An 18,305-nucleotide genomic window follows, 5' to 3' on the forward strand; every position below is an offset into this window, starting at 1 on the left:
TACTTTCTTCACTTTAATGTAACATTTACTTCCAATATCAGAGCAATGTTTGGGACTTCCCAAAGGTGGAATTTTGTAGATGTTTGTTTTCTTTTAGATATTTGTGTAGGATTTTAATTCCATATTATTTGTGATTCAAGCTTTTTTTTTTAAAAAAAATATATTTATTTAACTTAAAATTATCTAGCATTTTTAATTGTATTTCTAACCTTTAAAAATTCAGTTTGGGTTGCATGGCACTAAAATTAATTTTCCTTTTTATGTTTGATAGGTATGTGTTTTTTCTTCTTATATTTGCTTGTTCATATAATTTACTCATTTTTAAGGAAGATTTTGTTTATTAGAGAGAGAGAGAGAGAGCACACAGGTGGGGAGGGGCAGAGGGAAAGGGAGAGACAAACTTAGGCACTGAGTACAGAGCCCAAGGCAAGGATTGATCTCAGGACCTGAGATTATGACCTGAGCCAAAACCAAGAGTCAGACACCTAACCAACTGCACCACCCAGGTGTCCCGAATTTACTTATATTTTTATGTACATATTTCTCTGGCCATTTTTCTTATTCATTTGTAGAAGCTCTTCCTTTTTGTACTGATGGAAAATCCCATTCACAAACATAATTTTTCAAGAAATATGACAATCTCTTTTTTTACAAACCACTATGATTGGCATATAAAAAGCTGTACATATTTAATGTATATACCTCCATGAGTTTGGGGTAAGTATAAAATCATGAAACTATCACCACCATCAAGGTCATAAACATATCTCTCATCTCCCAGTTTCCTCCTGCTGTGATTAGTATTAGTATTATTTTGTGATAAGAACACTTAAAATAAGATTTACCCTTACAGCAAATTTTAAGTATACAATATTTTAGCTATAAGCACCATGCTGTATAGTAGATCTCCAGAACTTATCTTGCATAACTTTTTCTTCCTCACTCCAGTCCCTGGAAACCACCATTCTACTCAACTCTCTGCTTTGAGTTTTACTATTTTAGATTTTTAGATTCCACAAAATGTGGGACCATATAGTATCTGTCTTTTTGTGTGTGTCTTATTTCACTCCGCATAATGTCCATCTATGTTGTTGTGAATGGCAGGGTTTCCTTCTTTTTAAAGGCTTCAAAATATTCTATTGTATTTTATACCACAGTGTATTTCTTTATTCATTCATCTGCTGATAGACATTTAGGTGGTTCCCACTCATTGGTTATTATGTTAATGTTTCAATAAACATGAGAGGGCAAGTGTTTCTCTTTGAGATGCTTACTCTAATTCCTTTGGATAAATAGCTGAAATGGAATTGCTGGATCATAAGGAGTTACATTTTCAATTGTTTTAAGGAATCTCCATTCTGTTGTTCATAATGGCTGTAACCAATATACATTCCCGCCAACAGTGTATCAGAGTTCCCTTTTCTCCACATCCTTGTTACTTTTTTTTTTCTTTTTTAAGACAACAGCTGTCCTTACAGGTGTGAGGTGATAGCTCATTGTGGTTTTTGACTTGCATTTCCCTGATGATTAGAGATACCGAACACCTTTTTTGTATATCTTTTGGCCATTTGAATGTCTTCTTTGGAGAAATGACTATTCAGGTACTTTGCTCATTTTGAAATTGGGTTATTTGTTTTTTCTGTTATTGAGTTATAAGATTTCCTAATATATTTGGATACCAACTCCTATTAAATATATGGCTTGCAAATACTTTCTCCCATTCTGTAGATTGCCTTTTCATTTTGTTAATGGAACATAACTATCTCTAAATAGTGAATTTTACATTTAAATCTTTGTTTCTGTGGGTGCTGGGAATGAAATCATAAATAAATCATAGTTTCTCCCCAACCATAAAAAACCTAGTTTTATTGAACACGAGAGATTATAAGCTTTTATCCAATGAACAAGATTTGACAGTCTGAAGTATAGCTGGTTGACATGTACAGGGTTTAAAAATAACTGGAGCTGATGTTTAAAAATTACAAACTTTTACGCTAAAAAAATTCAAATTTGCAGTTCCTGTTGAGAAGTCAAAATATCTGTCCACTCTGGGCCCAAATTCTTCTATGGCAGTGTTTTACCTAGACTGAGAAGGAGCTACCCCTTTCAAAGGTACATGTGTGTTTTCTACCTCAATGGGCCCCCTTCCATGTTTATTTAAAAAAAAAATATATATATATATATATATATTTTATATATATATGGGGCGGGGCACGTGGGTGGCTCAGTGGGTAAAGCCTCTGCCTTCTGCTCAGGTCATGATCTCAGGGTCCTGGGATCGAGCCCCACATCTGGCTTTCTGCTCAGCAGGGAACCTACTTCCCCCTCTCTCTCTGCCTGCCTCTCTGCCTACTTGGGATCTCTCTGTCAAATAAATAAATAAAATCTTTTAAAGAAAAGACTGTAAAAAAATACAGGATACATATGTATGAGTGTGCATATACCCTTAATTATCATGTATTTACATAAAGCTTATCCATACCTTCATAAACATATATATTTATATGTTCATAAAAGAATTTCTGTTGAGATACACATTATAGTTGAATACTATTATTTTGTACTCCTCCCTCCCTGTTGTTGTACACCTGCATGCTTCACGCATTAATGTTGACTAGTTAGTCTCTGCCATCATTTAAGTCTTTAAAGAGTCTTTAAGTCTCTTTTCCAGATATAATGAAAACTACATTACTGATAAGAACCTCTTCAAAAATTGATACTTTGAAATTTGATCATCTAGGAACTGTTAATTCAAGGTTCTTACAGTAAACATACATTATTTAGATTATTCATGGAGATCTTTTCCTATTGGCTGATACAGTGTATTATTGACTGCTTTATTTTGTTCATTCATATCTTATTAAATGTTCACCTGAATATAAGCTTCTACTTACGTTATTGGCTGACTTTGCATAACCCAGTAGTTGAGCTTTATACTGTGACCTTTGTCTTACCCCACCTGACAAACTCTTGTGATGTGATATACATATGCATAATACATATTTTTAATCTACATTTATGTTTGCTATCTGTATCAACATGTTGCCTGAGAAATAGAATCTGAAGCCCAAAGTTTTTTCCTTGGGTATGTAATATTTAATCCCTAAAAATGTTTTGTGCTTTACAAGTAAAGAATTCACAAAGTAAAAGTGCAAGTAAAGGGAAAGTGGTCATTGAATGATCAGAGAGACTGGGGTTGGAGGGGAAATACATATATAAGTAAGTTACACACATATTTAGAGCTGTGAGGAATATTAGTGGTTTGGAAGGCACAATGAACAACCTTCCACACCTCTGAGTTTTGACCTATTGAGGAAAAGACCTAAAGAGCTAGATAGACAAGTAAGATGACAAGTACAGAAAGCCTAATTGAAATTGCATAGGAATCCTATCAATTCTTATGGTTAGAACACTGAATTACTAAAGTGGAAGTGGTTATGAGGTGTTGACGAATTTCATTTACAGTTAATTTAAGTAATGGTATGTATACCATTATAATTGTTATGTAAATCCTGTTGTTGTGGATACAAGGCTGGATAAGAGAAAACAAAATACTTGCCATATATGCAGAGACTCTCTTTGTCTGAGGTGGACAGATTGTAGTTAGTATTTGAGATAATATGTATTTAACATTCTTGGACTGCTTTTAACATCTTTTCTAATTCAAAAAACTTCTTTTCTTAAAATATTTTGTACCATCTCTTATTTTTGGTGTGGACATACTGTATGGCATGGTAGAACTGTTTTATACCAAGAGAAATAACATATAGCTCTAGTTTATAAAGAGTTTGTAACAATATGTGTTTACAAATTGCTTACTTTGAGATGGACAGGTGAAAGACACTATATAAGTGCCAAGTATTATTATCTGTCTAAATCTAGCTGAGTGAACAAATCTTTTTAATGCCCATTTTAATGACACAGTTGTTCCATATGGTGGACTTCAAATGCATAAAACAATCCAGAGTTAGTGCATTCCCTGGAGAGAACCAGATTGTCCAGGTGTGCCATATTTTAAACTCAGGGAGGAATTAAGAGACACAGCTTTTCAAAATTCAAGCTCAAACAGCAACTCAGACCAAGTTATTTTCTCTCGTTATTGTTTCAGGCAACACAGGAGTCTTCCACTAATGAAACAAAACCATGTCTATTGTCTATTGAAAAGCAGGTTCTAATCATATTTATCATATTTGGGTCTGTATGGATTCTGATAAGAGGAAGTCTCCTGGAGCAAAACTACTGAGATTGAGTTATTTGCATAGCTTGATTAAGTTTGATAAGACTCAGGTTGGGCTAATTTCTGGGAATTCTGATTCCATGAAGATGGTGTTCTTCAGGGAAGTCTTAGGTGGTATCTTTTAGGTCTTGATGCATTTTGTTCATTGTGGTTCAAAGTTCCTTCTGGTCTTTCACCTGGCGGATAGAATAACTAGACAACAGGCAATAAGGTACATCAACCTTTGAAAATCATGTTACATTCATAACATAGATTTGGTTTTAAGAATGGCCTGTTTTAGGGCGCCTGGGTGGCTCAGTGGGTTAAAGCCTCTGCCTTCGGCTCAGGTCATGATCCCAGGGTCCTTGGATGGAGCCCCGCAGCAGGCTCTTTGCTCAGCAGGGAGCCTGCTTCCTCCTCTCTCTCTCTGCCTGCCTCTCTGCCTACTTGTAATCTCTGTCTGTCAAATAAATAAATAAAATCTTAAAAAAAAAATGGCCTGATTTTCACTGAGACAGTTTCCTTTTCATCTTTTGCATCTTCTGTTAAAATGGATCTCTTTATTTCTGACTGATGTAACACTCTTCTTGCAAAGTAACTCAGGTGTCATATGGGGCATCTTGGGGAAGCTGGCTAGTCCTGTGACCATGAAGGACTGGAAGACAAAACCCGAGCATGAGAGTAAAAACAAAAGTTTTGCTTTTTGCTGTGTGGGTAGAAGGGTCTGATTAGCTTGGTGCTTATGCCTTAACTGTTCCACTACTTACAACTGAGTCATTATGAGGTTGAAATGGACCATGCTGACACCAGATCACATGCAGAGGCCATATTTTCTACCTTAGAAAATGAGTGCTTTGAGAGCAAAGAAGACTGGAAGAGTGTCAGACCTTGATATATGATTCAATTGTCCTTGCTCTATAGCTAGAAAAAAACAGTCTTTGAGTAGCTTTACGTGTTATAACTTCTTGCAGGATACAGTTTACAAAGGGTCAGGTATCTAAGGCCTAATCTAATGCATCAGCCACCATTCCATGTTGTAAGTCTTCCTAAGAAGATTTTAAACCATATCTGATCCCCAGTTCAAAGAACTATGGAATCTTAGATGCAAAGGATAACTCCCAGAATAATGATAATTATGCTATGGGTGATGACAATGACAGTGATTGCTAAAATTTACTGAGCACTGATGATGTAAAAGGCATTAGCTTAACCAACTTGCCCTTAACTCTTGAACTCAGTGAATTTGTACAACACCCCACTTAAGCTTGTATGATGTTATCCCTATTTCACAGATGGGGACCCTGAACAAGGAAAGTTTGTCATATTGCCCAGCTAATATGTCTTGGGTCCAGAATTCAAGTCGTGGAGTCTAACTCCATAACCCATGTCATAAGCCCCTAAACAGCTTACGTTAGAGTTGCCAAAATAAAGATGGATCCCTAGAATTGGTAGGCTTATTGACAGAAGAACTTTTTTTAACGTAACTTTGAAATAAAAGAAGGATAATGGGGTGGGGGAAGTTGACAAAGGTGATGACACAAGTCCTATTAACTAGTTTGTTACAGAAGGGGGAGGGAGGACTCGTTAGTCCTAAGAGCTCCACCTGAACAATGCTGCCTTCAGTCCAAATTATTGCTGAATGAAGGGGAGGGACAGAGTGCCTAGGTGATCAAAGGCCTTTCAGGGAAGAATGTGAAATGACAGCCATGGGCTCTTCCCTGTCTCCAGAAGTTTACTGCATTGCATTTAATAATTGCTTCCCATTATTGCCTGACTGTCCTTTCCAAATAAATCTACCTGATTGGGATGGATTTGGTGTGGGAATATCTGTTCCAGCCTATTAGCCAGCACTTTTCTTGAGATTTCCCTGTCCACATTTATTAAGGAGATTGGGTGATAATTCAGGCTGGGTTCTGGTTCTCCTCCTGGTTTTAGAATTACAATAATGAGTGCTGATCTTAGGCCTGAAAATCAGTATTTTGTTTTCACATCTTCCTTGTCCCTTAGTAGTAGAGACAGAAGTACCTCTCTTTGGTGTGACACCAGACCATCAAAACATCAGGGCTCTTGGCATATTTGTGAGAGTGGGAGATTTAGGGGCAGGTTTTCTTCTTTTTGCTTTTATTTTACTCTCTGAGTGACTGTATATCTACCTATGCTGGAAGCTTCGGTCATTACCAAGCAGACCCTTTAGAAATAAACCCCTGGAGCCAAAAATGGGGAATCCTGTTCCTTAGGATAATATAGAAAAAGTCCTCTCTTCTTTCTAGAGAATTGAATCTTCATCGTTCCCAATACTCTGATAGTTACAGAAATGTTTCTGGGTCTCCTTAAGTTCTGAACTCATCACCAATGCATAACCCAGCCTCTAGAAGAGCAGTGGTTCTGTTTTAGGAATCACTATTCCCATTTTATTTTATTTATTTTTTAAAGATTTTATTTGTTTATTTGACAGAGAGAGATCACAAGTAGGCAGAGCGAGAGAGGGAAGCAGGCTCCCTGCTGAGCGGAGAGCCAAATGCGGGACTCGATCCCAAGACCCTGAGATCATGACCTGAGCTGAAGGCAGCGGTTTAACCCACTGAGCCACCCAGGTGCCCCGACTATTCCCATTTTATTGATGGTATTATTGTTGAGCTCATATTGGGGGCCAGGTACTATTCAAAGTCCTTCATCTGCAGTAATAATTCAGTATTCCCAATGACTTTATAAGGTATTATTATTGGCCACACCCATTTAGCAGGATTGGAAATTGAGACTTCAAAAGACTGAGTACTGACCTAAGGCCATGTATCAAGTAAACTGGGACTCAAACACAGATCTTCCAGAGCCCCATGTTAGTGCTCTACCTATTTTTCTTCTTTCATCTTTTGGCCCTGAATGGTCACAGGACAACTTAGCTGTCAGTGAAGGTCACCAACACAGAAGACAAAGCAGAACAAGATGGAGATAAAGAGTGCAGAAAAGAGTGAGGGTATGGCTTCATGGCCATGGCAATCTAGGAAAGATTTTTTGGAATGCAGAAGATAAATCAGCCACACTATCTATTAGATTGTGCTTGAAATAATAAAACATAACGCTTTCTGAGGCAGCAGCAAAGAGACTCAGCTCTTGACAGATAGCAGTTAGAAGCTAGGTTTTTTCTACTCATCTCGCTTAGTCCTCACAAACTCTCATTCTGACTTTACTAATGGAGAAACTGGGCTGAAGTAGGTGATTGCCAGTTTGCAAAGTTAGGAAGTAGCAGGGCAGTTGTATTAGGCTAGGTCAGGATATTTACATGGATCAGTGGAGTTTTCTCTAGAAATATTTCTATATAATGGAGATGATTCAAAGTGCCAGCATGAGATCTGTTTCTGTCTCTGTGTCTCTGTCCTTGTCTCTTTCTCTTTCACCCCTACACACACACACACTCACACACACACACACACACACACACACACAGCCCTACTGCAGTTCAAAAGGAAAAACCTAAACAATGAGACATTTTAAGGAGGAAAATAGTGTAGTATTACTGCGTTACTTTTCAACTTCCATAATTTCTGACAGCATATCTGGAAGAGCGAGGGGGTTTCAGTGAGAGGAGAAGTTAATCTGCTTTATCTAAAACAACCTTTGGCGATTTGACTGTAACTTTGATAGTGGAATTCTACTTTTTGATTCTTTAAATATGTTAGACTTATCCATGATATGTACCTAATCTTACATAATGTAAAAGTCATATTTAATTAAATTAATGTAACTGAAATAGTTCAGTTGGCTTAACTTGCTCATTGTCTCTAACTAAATATCAGCTTATACTAAAAATTTTATTAATCACAGTAATGAGAATTTTTATATTAAATATATATATTACATTTAGTTTAAACCTTAATAGTCTACATTATTTTAATAAATTGTGCTAAGGGAGTATATATAGAATAAGTCTCTCATGCAGATTTTATTGGTTGCTGCATAGTTAATAGACACTAATGTGATCAGAGCCTGGATGTGATCATAAGATCAGTAGTTAAAATGATTGAAATATAAATTAGGAGCTGGAATAATTGTTTGTTAGAAGCTTAGATAATAACTGTTTGGTAATGCTCGGAGGGTCGAAGAAATAAAACATTCAAATGTGCAGCAGTAGCAGGAAGAGAAACACTTTGAGGCAGACAAAGGCATTGGATGCTCTTCTCCTAATTGCCTCTCTCTTTCTCTCTCTCCCTCTCTCTCTCTCCATGGAGGCCTGACGTGCACCTTCCCCCTCCTACATCTTGCCCCCTGTTGGTTTCTCAACAGAGAAGGCTGAACCTTCTACCCAGCCACAAGACTTGCTGTTTTCTTTCAGTCCTCTTTGCTTTCTCTACTTACAGTCGGTGAGTCTTACTGATGCTAATGATGACAAACCATCTTGCTGCCATTTTGCTATTATTAAGCCCGATTCGTTAAGAATGGATAGAAAAGCCACCCTTGGTTTCTGTGAGCTGGGATGATCTTTTTTTTCCTATGGCAGAGGTCAATAGACTCTTTCTGTAAATGTCTAGATGATAAATATTTTAAGCTTTTTGGACCATATGATCCTTATTGGAACATCTCAACTCTGCCCTTAGAGGAACAGAAAGCAGTGATTAGATAATACTAAGCAAATAGACATGGCTATATGCCAGTAAAACTTTCCAGAAACAGCTGAATTTGGCCTACTGACCATAGTTTGCTGTCTCTTGTTCTATTTTGCCAAATGTTCTCCTGACCCAAGACACATTTAACTTCTCCTACAAGGAGATTCTCAATTGAAATACCTTTGTTAACAATGAGGCTATAACAAACTTCTTCTACCTGCTTGTGTTCTGTGCAATCCTGACAAGGTAGAATTGGTGATTGCTAATAAAATAGAAGCAATCTGCAGTCCGTGACCCAGTGGCTCAGAGGTTAATTAAAAAAGAGTGTGGTCGCATTTAAGAGACTTAATCAACTTTTCTGTCTCACGCTATGAGGACTTTCTCCAGACAGGATTTGATGGTGACCAGATCTAGCCCTGCAAACAGACTTTTTGGCAATTTTGATAGTGAATTTCCCCTTCTTATTTGCAAATTTTTCTCCCAAATTTTTGGTACAGTTTCTGAAAACCATTTTCTTTTTTTCAGAGTCTTTGTCTCCTATCTCTCCTCTCTGCTCCGATTAATTCACCTGCCTCCTTCACCTTTTGGAATATTTTCCTTTAATTATTTATCTTGATGGTTTGACTTGGAAAGTTCATGTTTCTTTTCCACAGAGGGTATTTGGTGTTTTTGAGCAATATGCCCTCTCAATCTCCTTAATAAATTCCTGAAGGAAGTTGGGGGTTTTTGACAGCAATTTTTGAATAAAGGGCCTTCGATTTCCTTTTCTTCCACTCCCCAGAAACCGTATAATTCTAACATTGTTTTCTCTTAATCTCTTCTACAGGGCAACCATTTCAACTTTTGACTTCCATTATTCACTTTCAATGTTTATGTATGTTAAATTCATTAATTTCTATTAAATTCCCTTAATTTACTCACTGTGGGCAAAGCATTGTGAAAGACAATGTTGATGGAGACAAACACACTTAAATAGCCTCTGCCCTTGAGATACTAATCATTAACCTAAAATACAGGGTTGCATATAATAAGCACCATGTGAATGGTACCAGAAAAGTCAGTAAATGTGTAAAGGACGCAAAAACCATTGTTCTGTGGGGCTAGAATATAATAGTAGCCATTGGTTGGTTTTTGTGTAGAGTATCTACACTGCTTTTGTGGAACCTCAGTTTGCTTTGGCATTTATTCTCAGCCAATGTGCCAACTGACTTTATTCCCAGGGGCTCACATACCAGGCTAATGCTGACACTCCATTCACCCGGCTGCAGTTGGATTTGCCAATAAATATAAAAGCCCAATCTGGGCCTTAACTCTGTGTGTGTGTGTGTGTGTGTGTGTGTGTGTGCGTGCGTGCATGTGCACACGTACCCATCCCAGAAGCAATTTTTCTCTTCTGTTGTACTGGATTTTTTGACAAAGGGAGTCTGAAGGTGCTGTAGACCACTATGCAGATCCTCAAATGTAGAGAGCACAGAGAAGCCAGGCAGGGAGCTGGATCCTGCTGACACCATTTGAGGTCTACATCAACCCCAAACTGAAGTCGAACAGGGCTCCTGAGCTACCTGAACCCTGTATTGTTTTTTAGCTTAAACCAGTTTATGTTTGGATTCTCTGCCCCTTGGAACAGAGATACTGATAGAGTACACAGTGATGGAACTTGGGACTTGAAAGATGGTAGAATCTTTATAGGTAAAGATGAGGTCACAGTTTCAAAACCTTTTTGTTTACATACAAACTTCTGCATTTGAGAATGTTGAGTATAGTTTTCTCTTTGGGGAAAAATACCAATTCAAAGGTTGCTAGTGTTAGTATTCACTGTAGTCATTACCCTGTCCACAGATGCTTAAGCCATTCTAGGAATCCAAAATAATCAAAACTGGAAAGGGCATTTCTGAGCACTTTAACATACTTCTTTATGTAACCCACTCATTTCCCCCAGTAACATCTCCATTCACAATCTACGTTACACTTTGAGGTCTTTATAGATGGCTTACTTTTTCACCTGGGATTTCTAGCCTTCCAACCCCATGAGATTTCTTAGCAGAAAACCGCTATTTTTAGCGCCCCTCTACCCCCACCCCCTCAGTGAATGTATGGGAGGAGGAAAGAAAATGAATATTTTTGGAAATCCACATGTGTAGACATTCATATTTTGTCTCATTTAGTATTTGCTGTATTTTCTAAAGGAAATTACTATTACTCTCTTTAAAGGCGAGAGAAGAAAGGCTTGATAGGCTTTTATTGTTTTCATAACTAATGCACAGAAGCATCAGGATTTGAACCGAGGTCCCTCTGACTGCAAAGCCGCTGCTGAGCCTACATTGCAGTGTTGTCCTTTCCTACATAATCCCAGATGACAAGTCAACCGTACCCCATTTTCACCTTCTACCTGCTAAACAAAGTAGAGGAGCTGGCATGAGCCCAAGGAAGGATTTCTCTGGTTTGACCTCTCTGATGTTCCTCAGGGAGCTAGACCATTATTGTGGTCTAATGTCAGGGCCATCGTTGTGCTTTGGGGCAGCTGTTTTTTTTGTCTGTGGTGATTGGTGGAGGTGGCTTAAGGCTCCCAACAAGGCATAAGGCTAAGAGTGTAGTGTTGTGGCTTTTGGCTGCAGTGAGTCTCTGTAGCTTCTGTTGTTAATGGCCACAGCTGTTGGGGAGGGCTGAGGGAGGGCCCGGGTGCTTGTCACCTCTTCAAGCACTTCCGGGCCCTTCACAGCTGGACAGCCCAAATTCTATCAACACTCTGCAGAGTGCTATTCACAGCTGGATCTCTGCTCAGCTCTGACACTGTACAGCTTTTTCAAATAACAGCACTTTCAAAGAACATGTTCAAAGTCAGCACTTCTACCCTCCCCTCTGACTCTAGCCTTATTTGATGTACTGTCCCTTAACTAGCAAACCTAAGGGGACCCACTGCACCTGCTCATCAGGGCCAAATGGAGTTACCTAGGGAAGTTGGCAACTGCCCCTTATCCTTCCAATTTCATTAATCATACACACCCAACTCCAAGATCAGCCTTGAATGTCCAGTCATATGCCAGGAGAGACACATAAACTAAATTTTGGTGATTAACAGCATGGCCTTGGAGTGGATTTGAATACTGGTGCCAGCACTTAATAACTATGTTATTACCAGAGGTGTCTGAAGCTCTCAGTCTCAGGTACAAAATGGGGATAGATTCTACTTCAGAGGGTCTTTGCAATGATTAAATGAAAAAAGGATTATAAAGGAGCTTGGCTTGCTGTATGTATTAGCAGGTATAGCTATTTTTACTGAGTATTCTTGGTTCCTCTATTACTTTTCTGTTTTCAGTTAACATCTATTTCTTTGATGAAAGAAAATACAAATTATCTTACAATTTCCATAATAGATCTTAATATTTCACACTTCAACTTTCCAGTTGTGTGGAACAAAGTATTTCTAATCCTCTAGGATAATCTTGAAAACATCTCTAAATTTTGTTATTGAAATCGAACAACTTTGCCCTGAGTGACAACTGTGTCCTGTCATATTACAGCATATTCCTGGAAGGAGCAAAGCGCACCACCCTGGAGAGTGGCTCCTCCTAAGATGGGTGAGGTTCAGGGTCAATGATTAAGCTTTCTCTCTCATGTTTGGGAAGCCCATGGTCTTCAAATGGGGGTATCAAGCTCCATGTGCTCTAAAGGCAGAGAGATATTTTCAGTATGATACATTTGGAAAAATTGGGGTTCTGCTATCATTAATTTTCTGAAGGATTTTCTGTGGCGCAGTAATTGTAAAATCAGAAGTCAGGGGCCTTTGTCATCTATATTGCTGAGTAGAAGGAATCTCAAGCTAATGATCTCAGCTTTGATAGGAGAGGGACAGGTGTGGCATAAAAGGAAGGGAAAGGACTGGCAGGATTTCCTGGGATCCTGGAGATTCTACTATCCTCCTCTCTCATGGGCCTGATTTTAAACTTACCATCTTCTGACTGATAGAGAACTATATCATGTGAAGCACTCTATAAGAATCAAACCCCTTCCTGGAAGGCAGAAGGCATCTCTGCTCACATTCTTCACCTTGGCACTAGGTTGTTTTTGGCAGTCAAACACCAGGCTCAGCAGCACGGTGTGGTTCTGAAGATACTTCGGGGTGGTTTGCAGTTGAGTAACAGCTGAGCTGTTGCTAGTGTTTTCAGAACACAAGAATTGGGGCAGAGAAAGAAGCACATTGATTGATCCCCTGCTGAAAATGTGACGAATAAGTTGAATGAAAGGGAGGATCACTTAATGGGTTCAACTCTGCTGCAGATACTGTAAGGCTGGAAAGAAATATAAGGCTCAGTTTCTGTCCTTGAGGAACTAGTATTTGTGTTGGCAAGGCAAGAGTAAGGCACATGAAGCAACAGGCTAGATGAGGGAGTGTGTGATTAAGTGACAACCAAATAGTACAGACAGAAAGTGCTCTTGGGGCCTGGCCTTGGGAGGGCTGGTGGAGACCGCCAAGTGTTGACAGGTTTGCAGTGATCTGATGTTTTTGTGCGATGTTTGCCTAGGGTTAGAGACGCAGTTGTGACTGCAAATGTGGCGATTCCAAAAATCACATCTCTGTAATTGTTTCATCTTCTCAAATCCCAGATCCCTGTTGATTGAGGAAATCACACTGGAAACTTTTCAGGGTCACAGGATAGTATTTTGCACTTTCTAAGAAGCCATGGAGCTAAGAGTTTCAATAGTTCTCAAGGTCTGGTAGACTTATAAATTTCTAAATGTATGAGATCAGGGTTGCCTTACTTCCACTCACTGACCGCACGACCTTGAGTTTGTAAACCTGCTAAGCTTCATGTTCTCTGCTGAATGGGAATGATAATACTATCCTCATAGAATTGTTACGAGTATCACAGGAGGATAATGTATACAAAATGCTTGGAACATGGAAGAGGTTTTAGTAGAAGACAGACTTATCATGGTGACTGGTAGGGCTGGAAAGAAACACCTTTGAAATGAATATAAAATCAGAGAATGTGGGGGCTGCAAGGGGTCAGAGTGGTCACTTGGGCCAGTCCCTTGTTTTATAGATGAGGAATGGAGGTTAAGATAAACTAAATTATTTGCACAACAACACACTCAGTAGAGTTGGATAAGGCACCATGTTTCCTTTTTTTTTTTTTTTTAAAGATTTTATTTATTTATCAGAGAGAGGGGGGGGGAGAGAGCAAGCACAGGCAGACAGAATGGCAGGCAGAGGCAGAGGGAGAAGCAGGCTCCCTGCTGAGCAAGGAGCCTGATGTGGGACTCTATCCCAGGACGCTGGGATCATGACCTGAGCTGAAGGCAGCTGCTTAACCCTAACTGGCATTCCATTTCATTTCTCTATCATATGGCCTCCTATGCTACACTGGTATAATAAGTCATCAAGTTCAGGAGCTCCTACTTCCTGTCTCTTTCTTTCACTGTCTCCTTCCAATGTTACCCGTAACTACTTTGTGTTAGGCATTGTGGGGGATTTAAAAGTAAATAAGGTGCAGTCCTTGCTCTCAAAGAATTGGTACCTTAGATGACTCGGCTGCCTTTACGGTTCTCAGATTCACCAGGGGTAAATGGAGAAATGGTTGACATGGCATTAATGGTAATTAGGCACAGGGAGGAAGTCATGCCAGTGGAGTGATTCAAGCAGACTGGGTTGACATCCTTGCCCTTAGCCTTGAGCAAGTTACTGAAACTTCCTATCTGTCTATAAGAAGGGTATAATAAGGATATCCACCTTCTAGGTTGTGCAGATAAATGAGGATGTAGTACAGTGGTTGGTACATCAGAAACATTCAATCAATGACAGCTGTATTTATATAAGAAAGGCACCAGTGGCATTGTGCATAGGAGAGAACAGAATAGTAAAAATAGAATCACAGAATAATAATAAAGGATGTCTCATGCTAAGTAGTGATTCTATCCCAAACCTGGAAGTAAAGTTCTTATATAACCTTTTTGCTTTTTTGGGAGTAGGTCTTAAGGTATTTATTATACTAGACAGGAGATTCAGAGTTACTAAAACTTTTTCCAGAGAATGAACTTGGCCCCCTCCACCATGTTTACACCACAGAGTGATGTGGCTCAACAAATAGGAGACCATTAAATTTTCCTGGGAAGTCAAAAGTGGTGAATCTGGACTCTTAAGTATTTTTTTTGCCAGATCTTTATTTCTCAAACCAGTTTATGTTTAGCAGCTTCATCTAGGCATATGAGCTCCCCTTGTTCCTTACAGTTCTATTTCAGATCCGTTTTTCATCAACTCTGTTATTACACATTCTTTTCAAGATTCACTCTCAATGTAATAATACCTACCATTTCCTTTATAGTGATTTATGACTTTATTAAAGCTCTTAGATTTCTGTTCAGATTTCTAATCTGTTGACTTGGGTCATTTTGTATAATTTAATTATTGTCAGAGGTTTTGCTAAAGGTAGGGACACCTGCATTTAATTAATGCACTATTTGCATATTTCACATCATAAATAATGATGCCCTATAAATTACATCTTAATACTAATCCTGTAGTAGTCCTCACCACAACTCCTTGCATTTAAATCCCTGCCATGGATCAAATCATTGTGGATGGTACTTGACATCTAAATTTTTCCCCAGGACCTTTCTGACCACTCACGTATCTGATAGTTATATCCAGAGCTTTTAGAAGTTGACCAGTAAAGATGAGGTGTGGCAAGATTTGATTTTTTTTTCTCTGTGATTTCCTTTTCCAGATATACAAATTCCAAGAATCCAGGTGGTTAAGAGTAAGTTCATCTTTTTCTAGCCACTTAACTACAAATCTGCATAGAGATCACTGTGGCTTATGGTGGAATTGATAGGCTACTATCTAGACTACATCTCCTCCAGACTGTACAAATCAGAGTCACCACTTTAAGAAAGTATTTCAATTTTACTTTCATCAAAGAGTTAAAAAGCCAAAGCCTTTTAGCGTCTCGTTTCACTTACACACATAGCCCATTATAACCTCCATAAACAAGGATGACAAGTTGAGATTAATGAGAGTCCCCAAGTGACAGAACAATTTAATTGTCAGAAATCATAGGAGCTGAACTTTACCAGTGTATTTATATAAGACAACCATACTCTAAAAACTTCCCTAATTGATTATGACCAATAAGTAATAACTTGGAAAGCAGTTTTCTGGTATACAAATAACAAATGACTCATAATAGTTAATTGAGGTATTAAGATGCATAAGGGAAGAATATTAGATTGACTAGATAAATGATTCATAATGTAAGGCAAATAATTGGAGGGTTCATACTCCTAAGTAGTGTATAGCTCATAAGCAATGCTGAAAGTACATCAAATAAAGGGAATTGTGTTGCTAAATGAACTACCTGCTAATTGGGTATCATAGCTTCATTGCCTCCAGGCTCCATTGGATCCTCGCTTTCAAGCAGAGCAGGCTTCTGTGGATCCTTCTAAGAATCAAAGGTGGGATGGTGGGTACGGTACCCAGACACATGCAGAAAGTGGACTGTGTTGTGGCTGAGTGCATAGTACAGTGCCTTTCAAGGTGTCTTTGACCAGCTGTGGGCCCAGTTTTGGAGATCTAGGGCACCTGATCTAAAGTCTCTCTCAGCAACCTCCACATTGATCTTACTTGCAGATGGTGGCAGCTGCTTATGTAATGCGACTTTGGAGATCCTTCACACCCAAATAGCTCTGTACCTCTGTGCACGTGCTCCATTGCTCTCCATCTCAAATCCCATCAAGTTAAGTTTGATCAAAGTTTTATCAAAGTCAATAGCAGAAGTAAGTGACTCCACATAAGGGTTCCAACACTAGGTTATGTTGTCTGTAGTCTCTGTCTAACATAATCAAGAATAGTCTCTCAAAAATGTAACTTAAGAGCACAGTTTTCTTTTCAGTCATTGTCTATTTTGTCTTTATTTGCCACCTGCAGGTTTTAGTCAGTGTTGAATAGTACTTATGCCTTAGAGCTATATTAGAATTTCTCATTGGGAATTTCATACAAAATCCTGCACTCTCAGTGTGCTTTGATTGACTTTAATTTCTGATTGCACAAAGGTTCCAAATATTCCAAGCTCATTTTAAACTTCTTTTTGAACATCTTTAAAATCCTCTTCTGCTGATGGGACGTGGATGGCACTTAACTTCTCCAACAGCAAACTGGGTACTTGGTTTCATCTTAGTTTAATTTTAAAATACTAACATCTTTCATTGATTTGAGAGATAAGCAGTGCTAATGAAGCGACTAACTATAACATGTGCGCCTCGCACCTCACCAAACTTCCAGAAATAGAAGATATTCTTCTCTTTTGCAAATGAGAAGCCTCAGCTTGAAGGAGATTAAGTGACAAAGTGTGTTCTCCACCCTTCTCCCCTTGGTATCCTTTATTCCCGATTATGATGAACACATTTTTCTGGCACAGAAGTAGATACTTAATAAATGTCAGTAGAATCTAATTTTGCAAATGCCTGATTTGAGCCTTAGGATTAATGGATAAATAAGTTTAGACAGAGCAACACTGTTCTATTCTTCCAACTAGAAAACCAACACTCAGTGCCTGATGGTGGTTTGGTAACATTATGAAGAATAAGAGACCATCCTTACATTCATACATATCTTAACTGTCCAAGGAAACCATTATGGAATATAATTTCTGAATTTAGAATCATAGTCTGTCACAGCTGTCTTCTGGGCAAATCCCTGCAGTAGCTTCTAGTGTCTCTTGGGGCAAATAGCCACAGTCTTTAAAGGGACCTGCTGTTCTTGAACTCTAGGCTCTTCTTTCACATATCTGCATAGCTTGCTCCCTCATCTAGAAGTCTTTCACCTTCTCAATGAGGGTTACTCAGATTGCTGTGTTTAAGAGGGCAGCCTGTGCTGGCCTCCAACTCCCAGACTCCTGATCCGCTCAGTCTATTCAATGTTCTCTTTCTTCCCTAGCACTTAACAGGCTTTCACTTATAGGTAGACTTTCACATTGATTATTTTTATTGTTCATTGAGTTTCTCTTACTATGAGAAGGTAAGCTCCAGGAGGGCATGGATCAATGTCTCATTCACTGATATATCCCAAGTGCTTAGAAGAATGTCTGTTCAATAAGGGCTGATATATACCAAGTGCTTAGAGGAATGTCTATTCAACAAGAGCTGAATGAATGAGTGGATAAAAATATCTCCTGAATGAATACAGAGTAATCTACTTTTTCCTTAAAGAATTTTGCCTTTTGACTAAACTATTGTCATTATCTGGGAGTTAATAATGATAAGCCCTGGATCTGTGTAGATTTTCAAAACTTCCTCATTTTATTAGGTATCCTGGCTTTCAAATTTCTCCTAAAGGCCTAAAACTATAAATATACCATTTTTTTTTTAAGTACAGTAAAACAAATACTAAAGACTTGACTTCTAATTTTTAGTAGCAACACGATATACGGAGGACATGCTGCCACCTTGGTCTGTCTAATCTCTTTCACCTCTTTCAGATAAGGCCATCAAAG

The sequence above is a fragment of the Mustela erminea genome, chromosome 7, assembly GCF_009829155.1.
Source record: "Mustela erminea isolate mMusErm1 chromosome 7, mMusErm1.Pri, whole genome shotgun sequence".
In the NCBI taxonomy this organism is placed as follows: domain Eukaryota; kingdom Metazoa; phylum Chordata; class Mammalia; order Carnivora; family Mustelidae; genus Mustela; species Mustela erminea.